Source organism: Brachyistius frenatus, unplaced genomic scaffold (assembly GCF_029030835.1).
Source record: "Brachyistius frenatus isolate BFR_SWC_R1_liver_20210118 unplaced genomic scaffold, ASM2903083v1 Contig_55, whole genome shotgun sequence".
In the NCBI taxonomy this organism is placed as follows: domain Eukaryota; kingdom Metazoa; phylum Chordata; class Actinopteri; family Embiotocidae; genus Brachyistius; species Brachyistius frenatus.
This window is the reverse complement of record NW_027210654.1, coordinates 1,036,143-1,055,198: the sequence shown is the minus strand read 5'-3', so window position 1 is coordinate 1,055,198 and position 19,056 is coordinate 1,036,143. Positions and strand designations below refer to the sequence as shown.

The 19,056-nt window shown below is 41.3% G+C and overlaps 1 protein-coding gene across 1 annotated transcript in view; it reads left to right on the top strand.

Annotated features, from left to right (window-relative positions):
* tspan9a (tetraspanin 9a) overlaps positions 1-19,056 on the top strand; it is a 159,460-nt gene that overhangs the window by 8,013 nt on the left and 132,391 nt on the right. The window contains exon 2 of the mRNA XM_069705307.1: positions 9,076-9,123. The gene's annotated coding sequence lies outside the window, so the exon portion shown is untranslated. The remainder of the gene's footprint in view (positions 1-9,075; positions 9,124-19,056) is intronic.

The following is a 19,056-nucleotide window of genomic DNA, read 5'->3' as shown; positions in this document are numbered from 1 at the left end:
CTAAGAAATTGGAGACAGCAAACAGTGAGTCTTAGACCAACAAAGTGAAAGTGAAAGAATCTGATGGGTTCAAAGAATGATGCGTGTTTATTTCCACAGTGGGCTTAGCTACAATCTTATATCCTGTAACCTCTGACCTCTGCAACAAAGAACTCTTATAGTCCTCAAGAAAAAGTGACAGTTTACTCAACCTCTTAATACCAAGGTGTTTCACAGGTGGAGTTTTTTTTACTTTTCATTAAAGTCGACATGTTTTGACGTCCTTGAAGAAAGCACCATTGACTGAATGCAATTCCGGAGATACACTTCAGTTTATTTTTTTTTATGAATTGTTGTTTTAAGACGGTTACAATGATTCCCCAATTTCCTGATTTGTTATTTGTATTTACTCAAAAGCTACTAAAAGTATTTGATGTTTATATAAAAAGAGCGACGTGTCAGTGCAGTCAGTTTGGAGATTTTCGACATCTCGGCCACCAGATGGTTCTGCAGAAATGTAGTGACATAATTTACTTCAGCCTTACATCTTAATTAGTGTTTCTGCTGACAGATTTTGATTTATCTGTAAACATTCTGTTCTGTGCGATTGGGTTTTGGATGTTAGTAATGGACCCGTTAAATGTTGTGGGGAAAAACGCTGAGTCCAGTGAGAGAAACAAGCCTTTGAAAAGAAGCTAGTAAGTCTACGTAATTGACTATCAGTAGTTTTTTTTTTTTAAAACCTTAAACAAGCAATAGCATTTTTTTCTGATAATTCTGATTTTAGAATTCAATAGACATTTTGTATTAAATTGTTTCCCTCAGGCCTGAGTCCAAACCCTGAGGCACGGACACTCGGTAAACACCTGTGACGTCTTTAGTGGTTTTGTGCCTAACTAAGTATTAATGGTATTTAAGAAGCTACGTGCGCGTTCAGCCTTTTCAAATGCTAACAGGCAATATTGATGGTTTCTGAAACTTCAAAATAAACAAATGAATATTTCAGTTTCTTCTGTCTGTAGGAATTCATTCAAATCTTAGGATGTGATTGCTTGTTTTGAGAGGAAGTGGTGCTTTTTTGATTGAGGGCAGTGAACCAGTGTATTGTGTTGAATAACTGCCAGTTTCTCCACATTGTTGTTACAAAATGAGATTCTCCAGCCAGCCGTGCACGGAAAGCAGACAAGGCCAAATATAGCACAACAAATCACAGTTTTAAAGCTCAACCAGATGAGTCTCAGCGTGTTGTTGTGTTGAGGAGAATGAAAATGACTTTGGGAGACTGAAAATTGTCAACCTGTTAAAATCCACTTCAGTCATTTACTGTTTTGTCACCAAGGACATTGAGAACAGCTTTTGGACATGCTCACTTCTCCAGAATGGTTGCCAAATACAAAAAACTCTCATTAAAACAAGATGATTTTAGTACTTATTGTTAAAAGCTGTGCACAATGTTGGTGGTAAATTGCAGTGCTGCTGATGAGAAACTTTTTTTTAAACACACCTCACTGAAGTAAAAGGTATGATACTGTTGATACCACCTCTCTTGGATGCTGTGTATGAAATGGAAATTTGACTGTTGTTAATCAAGGCAGATTGTTGCTGGCAGGTGTGTCGAGCACACATGAGGGTCTTGTTGTGCCCATGAGGCATTCTTTTTTTTAAAGAGAAGCAGGCTGCATCAACCTCTTCTCCCCTCCTTGCTTTGCCTTCCCTCCAAACACCACCGGAGGGCAGTAACACGGGACCTCCCGGCCCCTGCTCTGAGCCTGTTTGACACATCTATTCACATATTTTGAGAGATCCTGTTTAACATGCAAATCAGACAGCATGCCCTCTGAATAGACTGGCTTATACTCCGCTCTAATGGAGAGCAGCTTTTTAGGTTCAAAATTGGGGCTATGAATGGGTCACCGGTAAACTGTGTGAATGTACTTATTGTGGCTGTGAGGATGCTTGATGAAGTATAGGTGAGATCCATTTTAAAGTCTATTACCCTTTTTAAGAGGGAAAGACAAACTGGTAGCCTCAGCTAGTCACGTAGGGTGACAGCGGTTTCTGCCTGAACTGTGTGAAAGTCCTGGAGGGAGATTTTTCACTGATGCTTTTCCATTGGTTTTGTTCTCCTTTCAGACCATGTGGGCAGGCCCTGTGTTTCTGACAGACTCAGCTCACTGGCTGAAGTTCTGAGCTGTGGGAGTGCTGCTGGCCCGAGCTCTGACTGATGCAGTCCATGTGGGACGAGATCTGCCAGCCAATGTTTGACTTGTTAGCAACACAGCAGAAGGATATCGTGTGCTGTAACTTCTTTCTTGGGCCTGGTTGCTTAGCTTTCTTCCCAGGAAGATGTCGTTGTAAACCGTCTAATATAGCTCTCCTAAGAAGCCACACTGGCTGTTGCTCTGTCAGTTTGAGTTGTTGGGGATTTCCTGCAAGCGTGAAATTGGCTGTGTGGCAGGCAGGCCTGTCTAATTGTCTATCAGAGGTATTTGATTTCCATTATGACTGTGAAGCCTGAGAACAGATAACAATTACAGAAGTGTGTGTGTGTGTGTGTGTGTGTGTATTTTTCCCTCCATTATAGCTTGACTGTCACACTCTTAATATTTTCTATGATAATTTTGTACAAAGGACACATTGATCCTCTCCGAGAAATAAGTTCATACAAACAAACGTTTACTCGTGTTGAAAGGCGAATCCATGTTTTTGGAAGGTGACTTGTGTGGTTTGACAGCAGAAATATTTCTCACTTACGAATTCTCAGTAGCAGCAGCACTTGTACATTTTAAGTGGATTCACTGTGTGATGTTTACAGATGTTTTTACTAGCCTCTTTTTCATAATCAGGCTGTGATAACCCCCACAAACAATCAAAGGACGTAACTGGGGTCATGAAAGATGCAGCAGTATGCTGAATCATTTTACACAATAGTTCCTCTGTCAAAGCAAGTTTCCACTGCTGACAGAGGTTTGCTCTGATGCTTGGGTTTGTGGTAGAGTCAGGCTGCTGTTAGCGTCACAAGCCTGGTGTATAGCTGACCAAAAAGCTGTGGTTAAAGCCCAGTACTGACACTCAGCCTTGTTACTGACTGTTTTTCAACTACTGCTCTGTCTCTCCAGGGTAATCAGTGTTTCATAATAATTCCTTAAAGAGTACTTTATTCAAAACTTGGCTTCTCTTGACTCGGGGGAACTGTTAACGTCCTGCCAAATCAATAGCAGTCCCCGTCAGCATGTCCCCACTTGCTGCCACTCATGATTTAACCTGCAAGTGATGCCATTTGGCTGTTTTACATCCTCAGTGCTTTCATACTGTATTTATGTGATTTATAGGATTGTGTGTTGATCATACGTCAAATCAAAAGGGCACTGAGGCATCAACAGTTCCAGTCAGTGTGGTAGATTTAAGGATTCAGGCTTTTCTTTTCTTTTTACCAGGTCTATGGAATAACACAAAAATCCATGATGATTCACATGATTTCACGTCAAGCCTACAAACATCTTTCAGAGGCCATGCACGACTACGAAAACCCTAAATCAACTTTTGGACCAATCTTTGGAAAGAACAAATCTCCTACTGTAGATACTGTATATCTTCCATTGCCATTGTTGGGCTCTTCTTATATGTACACTTTAAATCAATCGGGTTCTGGCCTGGACACTTTTTGTCAAAACAAATGGCAGATGCTGTTTATTAACCATCATTCCAAAACACTTGTGTTTTTTATTTGCTGTATTATTTTATCCAAACATCTTCTTATTAGAGATTATTTCTGATTTAATTGTGGTAAAAACACTGGCAATTTTCCCCAAAAGATCAGCGATAAATCTACACAAACGTTATTTCATTGTTGAAAACAATAGAACCAAAGTTTTTTTGACAATGTAAATGAATTTATTTCATCTACTATGTCATCCACAAAGAATGCATTATGTTACTGTCTTTTCTCTTGACTGTAACAGATTGACTGAACATTAACTATAAAGACTCAAAGAAGTCACTTTGTCTGGCAAGTGTTAAACGATGTTAATAATCATTTTAAACTACCAACATCTTTAATCAGTGAGTTTTGAAGGCTCGAACAAATTTGCATGCAATCAAATTTATTGATTCATTAAATTGTGTTTGCGCATGACATTAGTGAGGAAAAAAAATCTTTAACTGAGCAAAAGCTAACATTTGATAATTGGTAAATACACTCTTCTCATTTCACTCTCTCCAACGCTAATTAGCCCTCTTATTTCAGCTAGTGTCGGATGTTGTTTCCACAAGTATTTTTTTTTAATTCATATTTCAAAACTGTTAACATGTACCAATATTTACACACAGTCTCTCGCCAAAAAACAAATTGATGGTTTGTTTCTATGCAGTCTAGCAGATTATGATCAGTAACAGCTGTGTGAATGATTGTGTGTTGGTTGTTATAGTATGTGTGTGTGTGTGTGTGTGTGTGTGTGTGTGTGTGTGTGTGTGTGTGTGTGTGTGTGTGTGTGTGTGTGTGTGTGTGTGTGTGTGTGTGCGCACACTGCTTTACCTTGGTGAAAAAAAGTCAGATCCTCAAGGGCTTGTTTGTAGCGCTGTGTTGCGTGATGCACCAGTTTGACAGAAGGTATTTGCAGTGAAACGTTCGGCCGGATCGGCCAGGTCACTAATGGCAGCCTGCCTGAAAGCTGGCAGGTCTGCTGGTTTCTTACAGCGGTCATGAGTGGTTTCAGGCATCAATTAGGTATTTCCTGTCTGACAGTCTGACCCGTTGTGTGTTTTTTCTCCACACACACACACACACACACACACACACACACACACACACACACACACACACACACACACATACACATAGCTGCTGCACAACGGTTTATTATGTAAGTGAAGTCGCATGCTGTGTGACCTGACAGGCCCTCTGCTCTGAGATGCTGAACTTAATAGTCTGATTGCTCTAGTTGCATTCTTGGCATCATAATCAATTATTTATGGAAGAAAGTTCTCAGTAATTGATGCAAGTTGTACTGCGCTCGTGTGAATGCTTAAAGCTGACAAATTGTTGCAGTGATTGATCACCTCCACATTTATTTTTTTGTTCACTCAAAGCTGTGTGTGTGTGTGTGTGTGTGTGTGTGTGTGTGTGTGTGTGTGTGTGTGTGTGTGTGTGTGTGTGTGTGTGTGTGTGTGTGTGTGTGTGTGTGTGTGTGTGTGTGTGTCCAAGCCCTTGGAGTGTTATTAAAATTGAATGTCTGCCTTCTTGAAAAAAACCTTCCCAACCGTGTTTTACGTTCTTCCCTTATAGATCTCCATTTTGTAGCAAAACACGCTCTTTGACATCATTTAATAAAAAAAAATGTGGCTGTGCAGTCAAACCTTTGCTATTTCAAATATTATGTTTAAGGTTGTTATGGATGACATCACATACCCCATACGGCAGCTCATTTGATGAGGATGTCTGCCTGAGAGGGTATAAATAGAGTTTTATCTCCAGTGATTCAGTCTTCCTGTTTGGACCGTGGACTGCTCCTGAGGCTAAATGGCTGTCAGACTTAGGCTGGCTGCCTAACTTCAGACATGCATGCAGGCGAGGAGGGAAGAGGGTTCAGGCTGACTTGGATGCAGACAGTTTGGTAGACGGATACAAAAAAAAAAAAGAAGAAAAAAACGCACTGTGGCTACAGGACCAAAGATAAGCAAGATGGACGAAAGACAGAAAGACCGGCGGGCAGACAAGCTGATGCTTCTTTACTGAATCTGTTAAGACAACAATGGCGGGCCTATAATCCTGATTTACTCTAATTGTATGTTCTTGCAGTTGAATGGAGAGGAAGTGGTTTTTGGGAGATATCGCTGTACTTTCCAGCTTTAACTGGTTCTTCCTGTGGATGTCACTGTTTTTATCATAAGAGTCTATCAATGTATTATGGCTACAAATGCTGATCATTTTCATGATCAATTAATGTTCAACCAACTTATTGTCACAAGGCAGAGAGATGCAGCCAATCCTCGCATTGGACAAGCTAGGATCAAAAAGGATTTTGTGTTTGTAAAATGACTTAAAGAAGCAGTGTGTAGTATTTAGTGGCATCAATTGTTGAGACTGCAGATTGCAGTCAAATCCTCACCTCAGCCTTCGCTCTGAAAAATCTGCAGTGGTTGCGAAACTTACAAAAACTGCAAAAGGCCCTCTCTAGAGCCAGTTTTTGGTTCGTCCCCTCTTGGTTACTGTAGAAAATGGCGGTACAACATGGTGGGATCTGTGGAAGGGGACCTGCTACCTATTTAGATATTAAGGACTCATTCTAAGCTAACAACAAAAAAACGTGCCGAGTCATAGTTTTACAGGATTATCCACTGACAAAAACACTAACTATAATATTATATTCAATTTATTCAAAGAGATACCCCTAAATCCTACACACTGGACATTTAAGTCCTTATTAGTGTACTTGAATAGACCGGTGTGGTGGAAAAATACACTAATGAGAGGCTTACTTCTTCTTTCTTTATGTACAAGCATTGTGAAATGTTGCTGGCAGATTCCAGTGGCACTGAGAAATAAAAAAATAAAAAATTGATGAGCAAAGCCTAAAAAAAAAGGTGGGCCCGTGGGACCCGGAGAAGGGGAAATGTAGAGGCAAGATGGGAGAGGCAGGACTAAGAATATGTTGAAAGAGATTCTCACGCTCTTAGCTTTATCAAACCTCGGGGAATTCCCACAGACCTGCTGACTGTACCCATTGAAATCTAGCAGATCCAACTTTTACTCTGCTGTTTGTATTATGATATCAGTCCAATTTCTCCATATTGTTGTTAAATTTTGACACATCTAGCATTATGTAGTAAAGGTGCAACTGAAAGTCAGGTCGATTTGCAGCAGATGTAGTTATAGTGTTTTGTGTTGACATGAGTCACACAGTGAACCTTCAGCTGAGATGTTCTGAAGCTCACCAGGCAAATTGTCAGGGCTTTCAACACCTCACTCGATAAGAATCAAAATGAGAACATTTACAGAATACAGCCGAAAGGGGAAGTTTCTCTGTTTTTTTTTTTTTTTTTTTTCTTGCTTCAGATGTATGACTTCAGGCATGTTTTCTTTCAAGTATTCAGTCCTCAACGTCAGATATCCAAAACGCTTTAATTCACCAACAAGTTCCACTTTCAAAAGATAGAATATCAGTGCGGTGCCATGTTGTGAGGAGTACTATTTTGTCGGCTTGAGCAGTAATTCACATCTTAGATCAATTTAGCCCTTAATGAATCAGCTCCCAGCTTCTCGATTAGATGGTCTGCATGTGTCCAAACACAAAAGCAGCAGAGCTTTATGCCCTCATTGATCTCTGAAAGAAAGAAAACAAATTAAACATTGAAAATGTAGAAGAGAAATGTTACACTCTGGCCTTATTACTTATGGGTTTGAAGCCTCAAACCGAAGATTAAAACTAATGACTTGCTGACTTTGCACTTGGCTAAAGCAAATGGAAAACTGAGTAAATAAATGTCATGTATCCAGCTAACATTTGCCCCATGTTTCACTTTTTCCTGTTGTTTCCCTTCCATTTACATCTATCATCCAAACCTGCCTCCTAGAGATTTCTAGAAGTTTCTTTACCACTACATTGCAATAGCAAATGTGCAGTCATTTGAACCAGGCTACATGTAATAATAAGGAAAAGCTGTTAATAAACATATGTGGGACGTCATAAATACTTTGATACTAAATGTATCAGTAAAATGTTCATTGAGAACATTTTTTTTTCCAACAAAATATTCAATCCTGCAGAAAAATATATTTTTGCAGTGACTCACTATTCAGCTTTTTAATGGCTGCGTTTAAGCATTCACGGTACTTGGGTAAAATTAGGGAAAGATGGTGCATGTTTATTTACATTTCACCGAAACTATGAACTTCCTGAACCTTAAACAAAGTGCTCTTGCAGCCTTAAACACAACCACAGAAAGGAGTCTGAATGTTTAAATGTGCTGCTCCCTCCATGCAAATAAGTGTTTACTCTGCACGTAACTTAGTTGTGTGAGACGTAATTTCAAACAGGGTTGCTTTCATCCTGTTACTTCCCTGTTCCCCTTCTTCTTTTTGTCTAGCTTCTCTTTTCTTGTATAGTTATTTCCAGCCATCTATCTTACAGCAGAAGCAGACAGTTAAATGTTATATGCAGCACCTACCCTGCCTTTGCGGTGGCATGCCTGCCTGACTAGAAATTCAATGAGCACGGCAAGTGGAAAGCTGCAGGTCGTGGACGCGCTCTGCAGCTTCAGAGGCACGGGCTTTGGTTTTGGACGATCTGACAGTGCGTGGAAGAGAAATCTGCAAGAAAGCAGATGGAGTAGGCTGTCTGGGGCAGAACCTGTCAGTGCAGACAGTGGCCCGTGGTCTGTGGTTAACTGTGAGACTCTTTGCATGTCTCCACTGTCTACCTGCAGTTCCCACATAGACAGTGATTCATGAACACAGCGCGCTGCTAGGCTCTCCGTAGCTCACTTGATGTATGAAACACACAATGATTTACTGTTAGCGTGCCTAAAATAGTTGACAATGACAATCATTATCTGGCAGTTGGACTATTTGATCTTGTGACAGTTACTCAACTCTATAGTGGTCAGAAATAGCATCACTCGGATGCTTGGGAAACGCTACGGCGAGGACTATAATTTGTCTGCCTGTTCAATTCATCTCCAACAGCAAAGATTTGCCCAGATGCTAAATTTGTGGTCAGTGGTAATGGCCCTGCCTCATGAAGAAGCAGGCTGTGCGCAGTCATCTGGCTTTATGCGTCATTTTCTGTGTCCTAGTGTGCCATTTATTAATGGATATGTTTTTAATTGGAGTAAAACTACAAATATCTACAGTACATTGACCACTGACAGTTCCACTGGTGTTAGAGCTGCTGTTGTTTTGAAGAGCATTCACCACCCTGCTGCTCTATTGTTAACAGTCTCCCATAATTGTCTTTTTTTTTCTTCCAAACATCTCCCTTTTAACAGCTCACACTTCAACTCTGTGTGCCATTATCTTTCTCTGAAGTTTTCCAAATGGAAGTTGATTTAATCTGAGAAGTCGTTCTGAGTCCCTGTTTTTCTCCCTCTGTTTGACAGGCTGTCACGCGTGAGCCGCAGACCCTGTTTCCAACCACATCTGAGCTGGTAAGAAATTACACCACTTGTTTTTTTTTTTTTTTCAGTTCTAGCCATGTGATGGCCTAATTGTATCTTTATCCTGTCAAACTGCAATCACTGCCAAGTTATTGGTTGTTTGTTTGCAGAAGATTTCCCTGAAAAGATGCTGATGAGCCTGTCTCTTTTAGTTCACTTCGTTGACATTTTTGAGAATTGAGAGTGGCTGTGCTGATGAATGTGCATGACGTTATCATATATATAATTCATGAATGAAACAGAATTGGCCAAATGACAGCAGTCCTGGTTCCTGATATGGGGTAGTTGTGGTCAAGTCACAGTTTGCTTTAGAGTGTTTGTGATAGAAAGGACAATAGACATTCCAGGAAACACACTCCTAAATTAGAGATTGACCGGGGCTGACTTGCTGCTGTGGTATGAGCGTGCTTCCTGCCCACCTAACTCCAAACCATAGGGTGGGTGACTACAGGAAATGGCCACTTATGCATACACACACATGCTCACGCACAAGCCCTAAGCCTTAAACCTTAAACCTCAGAGACGTACCATGCGTGACCTTCAGTGTTACCTTTCGCAGTAATTTGTCATATGCATACCTTGTTTTGGAGGGCTAAGGGCTGTAGGCACATGTGGAGAAGCAGTCAGTCTTGTTCTATGCGATTTTTAAGTGTCAGCAGTAATGGCGAGTGCCAAGAATCATTTCCTTGCTTCTTTAGATATGTACCTTAATGAACAAATTTGCTTTCATTACTGAAGTTTTTATATTAGTTAAGATGAGAAGTTAAAAAAAATTCATTTTTGATCTTGCTTATCATTTGAAGTGAAATGATTGCTAATTAATGCTGCTCTCACTGTAAATCAATATTGACTCTATAACTGCTTTTTGAGCATGTTAATATGTGTCAAAGTTTGTGGAGTAGTGTTTATGCTCATGAAAAAATTTCACGGATAATATTGCAAGTAGTTGGCCATGTTTTATTTCTAAATGACAACCGTTTTGATAAAGGGCCGCAGTTGGACAGCTTGCATCTGAATGATATACAGTGTAGTACCTTTGTATTAGGATGTCTGACTGATAGTGTTTGATCAGTGCAGTTGAGCTACAAGCTATCTGTTGGCTGTTACACTTGTCTGGAGGCGTAAATCGGCAATACGGAGAGACCGTGTTTTGATTTAGTGAACCAGTAGTGATTTTCATTTCTTTTTTATCTTCTCATAGATCTAACCTTGGACTTTGGCTGAGACAGAAAGTGGATAAAAAAAAAAAAAAAACGCATAAGATTGTCTTATACTAAGCTTCAACAGCCAAATATTGTTTTATGTCTTAACTTCAAGAACTGGGAGACATGTATTTTTTACACAAAAGGAGCATTTATGTGATTTCATGGCAAGGAACAAAGAGTACATTTATATTCTGCACCAAAGGGAAAATACTGAGTGCGATACAGTAAACGTTAGTTAGGTTGGCTGATACTGGCAACACCTGATGGAGATAAATATTAGAAAATAATCCATCCAGCCATCCATTATCTATACCTGCTTTATCCTGAACAGGGTCACGGGGGGCTGGAGCCTATCCACTTAGGGCAAAGGCAGGGTACACCTTGGACAGATCGCCAGTCCATCACAGGGCCACATAGAAATAAAGACCATTCACACCTAAGGGCAATTTCTAGAACCACCAGTTAACCTGAGGTGCATGTTTTTGGATGGTGGGGGGAAGCCGGAGTACTCGGAGAGAACCCACGCAGGCACAGGGAAAACATGCAAACTCTGCACAGAAAGGCCCAGGCCCGGATTCGAACCCAGAACCTTTTTGCTGTGAGACAACCATGCTAACCACTGCACCGCCCCTAGAAAATAATCCAATATAGCGTAATCCCATGTCATGGACCTGTGCCAACCAGATGACTAATATAGCTGTCACTGATGGTTCCAATATGAGGTAGAATTTATTGCAGGACTTTTGATCAGCGTTACATCATGCAGGTGCTTCTATTTCTTCAGTTACTCAGATCATATTCACAATGCATGAAAGCCAAAGATGGGAAATGTCATGACATGCTAACCTCATATATGATGAAGTACTGAAAGAGGTGTGCTGACATGAATCAGAAAGCACTCTGGGTCATGGCTATCCATATGAAAGAGGCACCAGCAAGTGTCAGCCAGCACATTGTGTGAAATCAGGCTGCTGTTTTTTTTAAATTCTCGGTCATGCTGTTCAGGACAAAGCACCATGTCAGCAGTAAGGAGTAGTGAAGTCCCAAAAGGTTCTTTGCTCCAAAAACTTCCTTAAATGTTCTGAGCTCAGGTCAAACACTCAGCATCTTCGGCTTCAGCTGGTCAGTGATGGTAGTGTGGCAGTGACCCCTGGCAGGCACTGTGGGTTCTGCATTCAGGAGAATAACATTTTGCCAATGTACAAATATATATATTTTTAAAGTGTGAGTCATAGTTCTACAACTATTTATAATATTTTAGCTGTTTCTAAGTAAGGCATGAGGACATGAGACATTATCCATCCACACAGCAGAGAATGGCTTCATAGTTCTGTTTCCTTCCAATAGCAGCGACATCAGGATCCTCCGTTATCCCTGGATAATAAAGGAGGTTGTCCATGGAGACCAGTTGATCTGGACAGGCCATTCCTGCAGGGAAAAGGGGAAATTAATAGCCCAAGTTTGTCACCATAAATCCCTGTGAGGCAGGGTAGACGCTCAACTTTAGGAGAGGCTTTTTTTTGTCATTTGCTTTTTAAATTCTGCTCACCATTTTCTCTTCGAGTGGGGTCCAACAAGGACAAGCGCTAATGGTCTGGTTTTTACATTCAGGTTGAATATCTGCACTCTTCTGTTTAAATTGGATCACTTTGTCAATGGGCTAATAACCAAAACCCCTTTTATCCTCTGCCACTTCAGTGCTTTATTGAAACTGATGGTGATACTGCAGCTGGAATCTAAATTGTATAGCTGTAATAATGTAACTTATATTTGTAGTATGTCCATATATATACGTGTATATACTGAGTTGGTGTGATAGTGTTCCATTATGCAAAATGTTTAGTGCCTCTGCTGGGTTTGCAGCTCAGGTTTATTATGCTATTTGTGACTGAGACTATGAGCACATCTGTAATCCCAGAACTGAGAAGGGACAATACTGTTGTAAATTCACACATGGACGAGAGTACCTAGACGACGCACGACTCGGGAACAGGATGTTTTCATGAAAACAAAAGGCTTTAATAAGTAGAGGCAGGCAGTCAAAGATCAGTGTGATCCGACTGGGGCCAGATTCAAAATTAACAAAAGATGCTAAATTAAAAAAAAATGAAGATAGTCAAATTAAATAAAACACAAAGAGACTAAACAGTCAGGCAATCGAAACAAAACGACAAAGAGTAAACGACACACAGACTGAATACACCCAGGAGGGAAGGACAATGAGGGACAGGTCAAAGTAATCAGGGCAGGCCAGACAATCTAATAAAGGACATGAAGTGAAACAAAGCAGGTGCAGAGGGTTGGTAATCTAAAATACAAACAATAGGCACAAACCCAGACAAAAGACTACCAAACTACATGTAAAACAGCAACCCCAAAACCCAGATTGAAATGCAAGACCACAACATGGAAATTAAGTCCAAACTTCAGCCTTATCTTTAGCGATCCAGAGTTGTTCTGAAAGTGACATATGGTTGCTGCCTTACCACAAGTTTTATTGGCAGTGATTGATTAAATCATTTGTAAAGAATGTCTAATGATACTGATCAGTACCTGATTGATCTGAGCATCCTCATGGTGAACAACTTGTCATGCTGTCAACATTCAGTTCTACTTTCACCATTAGCATAAAAGCATCAGACTCTTTCTTTTCTGTTCAATAAATTACCGCTCAATTGTCAACTTTAGTTATGCAGCTCCTTGTCATGACGTTGACATTGAAGCACAGCTCAGACAACTGTTTTGTTGAACTATTCTCAGAAGGCCACCATAGTGGTGTGAGTGTTTCTAACGGCTGTCTTATATTCCATTTAATCACAAACTAAAATATACAATTTCCTTTTCTTGTATTCTAACATAAACCGCATGTCGTCTTTTCAGTCTGTAACATTAGGAAAGACAGTTTTAGCAGCAGCAGTTTGAGCTGAAATGGAAAGCTCTTGAGACAACACGACTGAGGACACAGTAAACCCCGAGTGTGGAAAGGAGGAGTGTGAGAGGGGGATGCTGTGGAAAGCGGAGGCTGAAGGAGAGGAAAAGGGCACTGTATTACACAGCCCCAGTTATGTTCTTTCAGTAAAAACATCAAAGCTTTGCTTCACTGCGCTTCACAGCACGGCTCCCCAGCTTCTGCATTTGATGGCTGTGTTAGCAGACCACAACACACCACCCCTATTTTTGGGAAGGGTGAAATGGGTTCAAAAAGACACTGACCTTTAATAAAACTATGCTGCTGAATGTTGTCCTGGCTTTATAAAAATATGACTTTTGCTGTGTTTTACAAAAGATGCATAGGTGCTTGTGCGATATTGTGTCATTTTTATCTTTGAAAATCCTTGAAATTAAGTGGTACTTGATGGTAATGCACCTTTAAAGCTGTTTGTCAAACACCAATAAACAACAAAATGAAAAGAAGAAGAACATGTTACTCTTAGGCTCCAGATGCAAAGACTACTACAGCTGTCAAAAGGTTCCGGGTAGAACTGATTCGGAAAAGAGCAATTAAGAGCAGTGCAAACTGTGCTGAGTAAAGATAGCACATCCACCTGCACAGTCATTTGAAAGCGAAGCATCAGACGGTCAGTTCACAAATTGCCAATCAATGGCTGGCTTTTTTCGCCGGACGAAGCGAGTTTGATGTTAGACATACCAAGCAAAAAACTCAAGGACGATACGCAAAGACATGCTTCCAATCAACGGCCAAGGTTTTCAAAATCATATGGCATTTATCCAGCTCGAGTTTACGCCATGCGTTTTTCTCCTGTTCGCAGCGTCTCATCTAAATTCACGAGATCACACGGTTTTACCTACAAAGCTTCGGAGCCTGATGGCAATGCGTTTTTCTTCTCCTTATGTTGTTTAATGGCGGCTGGCAGACAGTTTTTAGGTGCGTTATCACCATCTGCCACAACCGGGCGGCAATAAAAACAGGGGAAATAGGGAAGAACGATAGTCGTGTATACTAATTGTTTAGTCGTTATAATATTATTATATTATATTATATTATTATCACGTGAACACTAAGTTGTATTTTGGCTTGATATGCCCATCCCTACAAGTAACTGTTGACCTACCAACTTCAGAAACTCATGTTGAGCATGTTGAACTTGAATGGACCGGTTTCACTTTTGTCCGTTTTTTGGACTTTTTTTTTTTTTTATATATACATCAAAGACTTAACTTTGTGACCTGCCTCAGAAAGTTCACTTGTCTTATATAATTTGATTATGACCACATGCCTTCACGAATGTTCTTGATGTTATGGTGATAAACAAGCCGTCCCACTTCTTCTGTTAGACTATGGCTAGTTTTAGAACATCAAACTGGATCAGAGCAAAATGTATTTGTTTGCACTTTAGCTTTTGCCTCTCTGTGTCCTGTTTGCACACCCGCCTGCATCTATGAAACATTTACAGTTTTTCCCTGCCATCAACTCTACATGATGGTATAATATGTAAGCTCTGTTTCCATATCTTCAAGTCTTCCTAATAAACTTTCAGAATGGACACAGCTGAGCAGGTATTAATCGCCCACCACTGCCCCAGCTAATTTTGGTCTTATCAAGTGATTATCTTCCTCTTCCCCTGCAACAGAGACAGTTCACCCCTGCAGCTTTGACACCAATTGGAAAGAGTGTTTGTGGTTATGTGGTCCAGAAACCATTTAGGGGGAGGATGACCTAAAGAATGAGGGCCAAAAGAAAAATGTCGTAAGATAAATTGAATGCATTCGAGTTTAGCTTACTGTACTTTATCACAGTCGCTGATGTCTCTGCTTGCTGATGAGTGCCAACTTTACATTCTCTGAAACTTTTGTAAATCTTTTTGATATGTTCTACCTCGCATGAACTCACTGTAGAGCCAGCCAAGCAACATTTTAGTGCTTCGTTCAACTGAGCTAAAAGTGGTAGCTCTTCCAAACTTTGCCTCTTGAAACTTTTCTCTCACAGCTTGTTGTGATTTCTCAAAATTTCGGCATGGTCCCTGTAAGGGACCTGAATAGCATACAAAAGCCCCAGAGAGTCCCAGACGAGTGACGTTTTAGTGGTTCGTGCAGAGCTCTTAAGGATGCCGACAAGCTCTCTCTCTCCGTGTCTGTCTCACTGAGCTAGAAAGAGAGACTTGTGCTGACAGTCACTGCTACTGTTGTGAGGTTCGCTAATCATGACCTCTGTGCTTGCACTGTGTCTCTTAAATTCTGCTTAACGTCACCACATACCTGTCAAACCCATAACATGGCAGCAGAGACGCATAGATACTTGTTGATTTCTTGGATTGTCACCTCTATACAGCAATCACCGTGACTCTGTAGTCATTATACTCGTGGTCTTCATTCAGGCTGACGGTGGAGACCGGCCTTATAATCACAGGTCGTAATGGCACGAAGTTACATGTTTCTATGAGACTCCTCCTGGCAAATCGGGAAGCTGCCAGATAAATGGAAATGACATATCGACCCTAAAGACGCAGGACTCTTTAATCAGAGGCAGTTGTAGTCATGCGTCATCTGACAAATCATTATTACTGTGCGTCAGATCAGTACTCTAATAGAAACATAATTATGCCCACATTTCCTGCTGGCTTTGACAGTAATGGAGCCGATCTGAATATACTGTACATCTGCCCACTATAATGATAATAATAATACATTTCTTGGCACCGTTGAAAACATCAAAGCATAATGCCGCCTTAATCAAATCTTTTGTACAGAGAAATACTGTTGTCACGTCAGCATTTGGATTATTACAGTGTTCATATTTGTCGAAGATAAATCTACGTTGGTACTTTAGGCCATTTTAGCAACATTTCTTGTTGAAGAGCTCCACAGTGCTGATGAACGTGTTTCCTTGCTGTGTGCGCCATCTAGTGAATTTTGAGCAATACAACATGAGTGGATTTTGTCGAGCATAACTAATGGCTTATCGGATGCTTTTCTGTGTACCTTCTTAGTGTGATTACTGCAACAGGTTTTGAAACATCCTGCTCTACTACTGAATACATAATTAGTAGCACTGCACTAACACATCCACAGCTGAAAAAGTCAAACGGCTTGCAGGATAAAGACAAACAGAAAGAATCTCTCATCTCATGAGCTGTGTCTCCGAAAAAAAATAACAAAATAAAATCGATTTAAGAGGTTAGCCAACCCTTGAGGCTCTTAAGTTACTGGTTAAAAATATCTAAGAGTGCAGCCAGCACCAATCCTCTAACTTCATTAAACAACTCCAAGGAGAGGTCACACTTTGATCCCCCTGCTGAATAGAGTGGTTCTAAGTTCTTTCAGGATTTTTGTGGTAGGTGTAACCCACAAAATCAATAGTGTTCAAATCGAAAATTTCTAAGGTATCTAAAGGAGATGAAGAGAGGGGGAAGGGAAAGAGGCGAGCAGGAGACTGGGAGGTTTAGAGAGAGAGAGCGAGGGAGGGAGAGTGAAAGAGGGATTTTTCACCAGTGCAGAGAGGCTGCAGTGCACATTGAAGTAGAACAAGCTGTTCCCAGTATCTATTTGTCCATATCACATGAGAAGTGCTACACCAGCGTTGCTGACTTAAAATCTATTTTGTGACAAAATTACACTGAGAAGAAATGATCTCATTCGTGACCCTGCTGTCATGAGCCCTCTGTTCTTGTTGACACCACTAGGGGTCAGTGTGACTCTGATGTGAGCCCATGAAGGAGTGAAGATGTCATGTACTGCTTCGATGGGGAGGAGGAGGAGGAGGAGGAGGGGAGTTTGCAGCATGCTTTACAGTCATGTCTGCAGAAAGACTCCAAGCTGCAAAGCTTTGGCTGTTTTCTGCTTCAAACAAAATCTTTTTTTCTTCTCGTTTCTCCTGCTCCGTTTCTTTATCTGTTCCTTCTCTATGGTTTGAACCTGGGCTGTGTTCAACCTGTTTATGCGATTTGCATAAGCTGGCTTCAGAAATCTGTGCTTACCCCTGTGTATTGCTTAGTCAGAGTGAGCTTGCTGTTCAAAAGGAATAGCTAATGACTCCATTGCCCTCATTGACGCATGTCAGTCTATTTCAGGCTCATCGACTAACACTCTCATACATGGCCAAGTAACAACTGACGATCTGCGGGCTGGATCGGCCTTGCAACGTCAGCCTGCCACTTGGTTAGTCAGGAGAGTGTTTTTGAACAGGGCAGAGCACTTTATCCTCGTGCCTATGAACCATCACTGAAGTGTATATCCAAGCCTCCCGTCAAACTGCTGACAGCACTCTACCAATGGAGGAGACGTAGGGGGCTATCAAACATGTGATCTGACCTGATGTGGCAGCAGTGGCATTTCTTCACCCCTCTGCCCATAACAGGAGCCACCCTTCAGCCCCCGTCTTCTTATTGATCCCTATTTGGCCACAGTCCCCCACCCCCACCCCCGTTACCTGCCATCAGTCCTGGACCTCAGCTCATCCACTGCTGACCCTTGCTCTCCGGATGAGGGGGAGCAAAAGTTGGAAGGAAACGAGTTTGGGGATGGAATGGTGAGAGTCAAGCCATAGAAGGGGAATAGTGGAGGTAAAGAGACGGAGAACGTGTGAGAGAGCGATTGGGCAGCTGGGTATAGACGGGTGGCATTAACTGGACTGACTGCTGAAGGCACAGGAAGGGCACTGCCAGCCGCAGAGGCTTGTTGCCGGCTTTCACATGACTCTCTGTATGCTGGGACGCTGGAGAGTAATAGAATCCCAACGTGATGTGCCGGGATGCTTGGGGAGGGGGGTAGTAAATTTAGCTACAGCCGTAGGCAGGCAGGCAGGCAGCTCTGCGCAGTTCTTCAATGGCTACCCCTCCCTGGTCCTCTCTACCCTTCTGGAAGAGTCATGGAGGGCACTGCTGCAATCACAATATGAATCACCTCCTTTCCATACCTTAGCAGGCTTAATGGCCAAATGGTGAGATGTATCGCATTGCAACGTGATGGCAGTGGGGGGGGGGGGGGGTTGGGAGTGGGTGAGGGGTGGAGGGTGTGTGTGTGTGTGTGTGGGGGGGGGGTAAGCCAGCCACACTTTATTTCCAGGCTCTGTTAGGGTAGCATCTGTTGGCTTGTGCAGCTATTGGATTTCAGAAGCAATGGCGCATGTCATAAACTGATGCTCTATGATAGAATACATTTTACATGACTGATGTACAGATGTTTTTCTGATGTTAGTCACTCAGACAGTTAAGCTACAATGACGCTATGTTTTGCCATTAAACATGCAGTGGGGTTCGGCATCTCTCAATGTCAGTGGTTTCGTCCTTAAATGCGTATCACATTTCTATCTAAGCCCCATTCGCTCCCCTCTCCTTTCTCCTTATTAATACCTTCTTATCAGGTGATGTCAAACAAGGACATCATGACTTTGGAGTGCTTTCTGCTTTCTGCTTCCTGCTATTCAGCTCCTAGAAATGATTACATTTCTTTTTTGAGCTGGTTATTGATAAAGCAAGTTTTTTTTTTCATATGTTTGATACCAATGTGGAAAGAAACAAATGGGAAGCTATCATTTTTATTTTTAGGAATACTGTTTTTATGTTTGTTCAGGTGAGACATGCCAAAGTAAAAGCCAGTTGTTATTCTTGTAAACATCACATGCCAGATTACAGAAGTAGTCATGTTTTTTTTATGTATTCAAACAGAGTCAAAGCTTGTACCTCGGATGCAGTAAACTAAAACAAAGAACTCATAATTAGCTCAGAGATATTTTCTACTCACCAGTTTCTATGTTTTTATG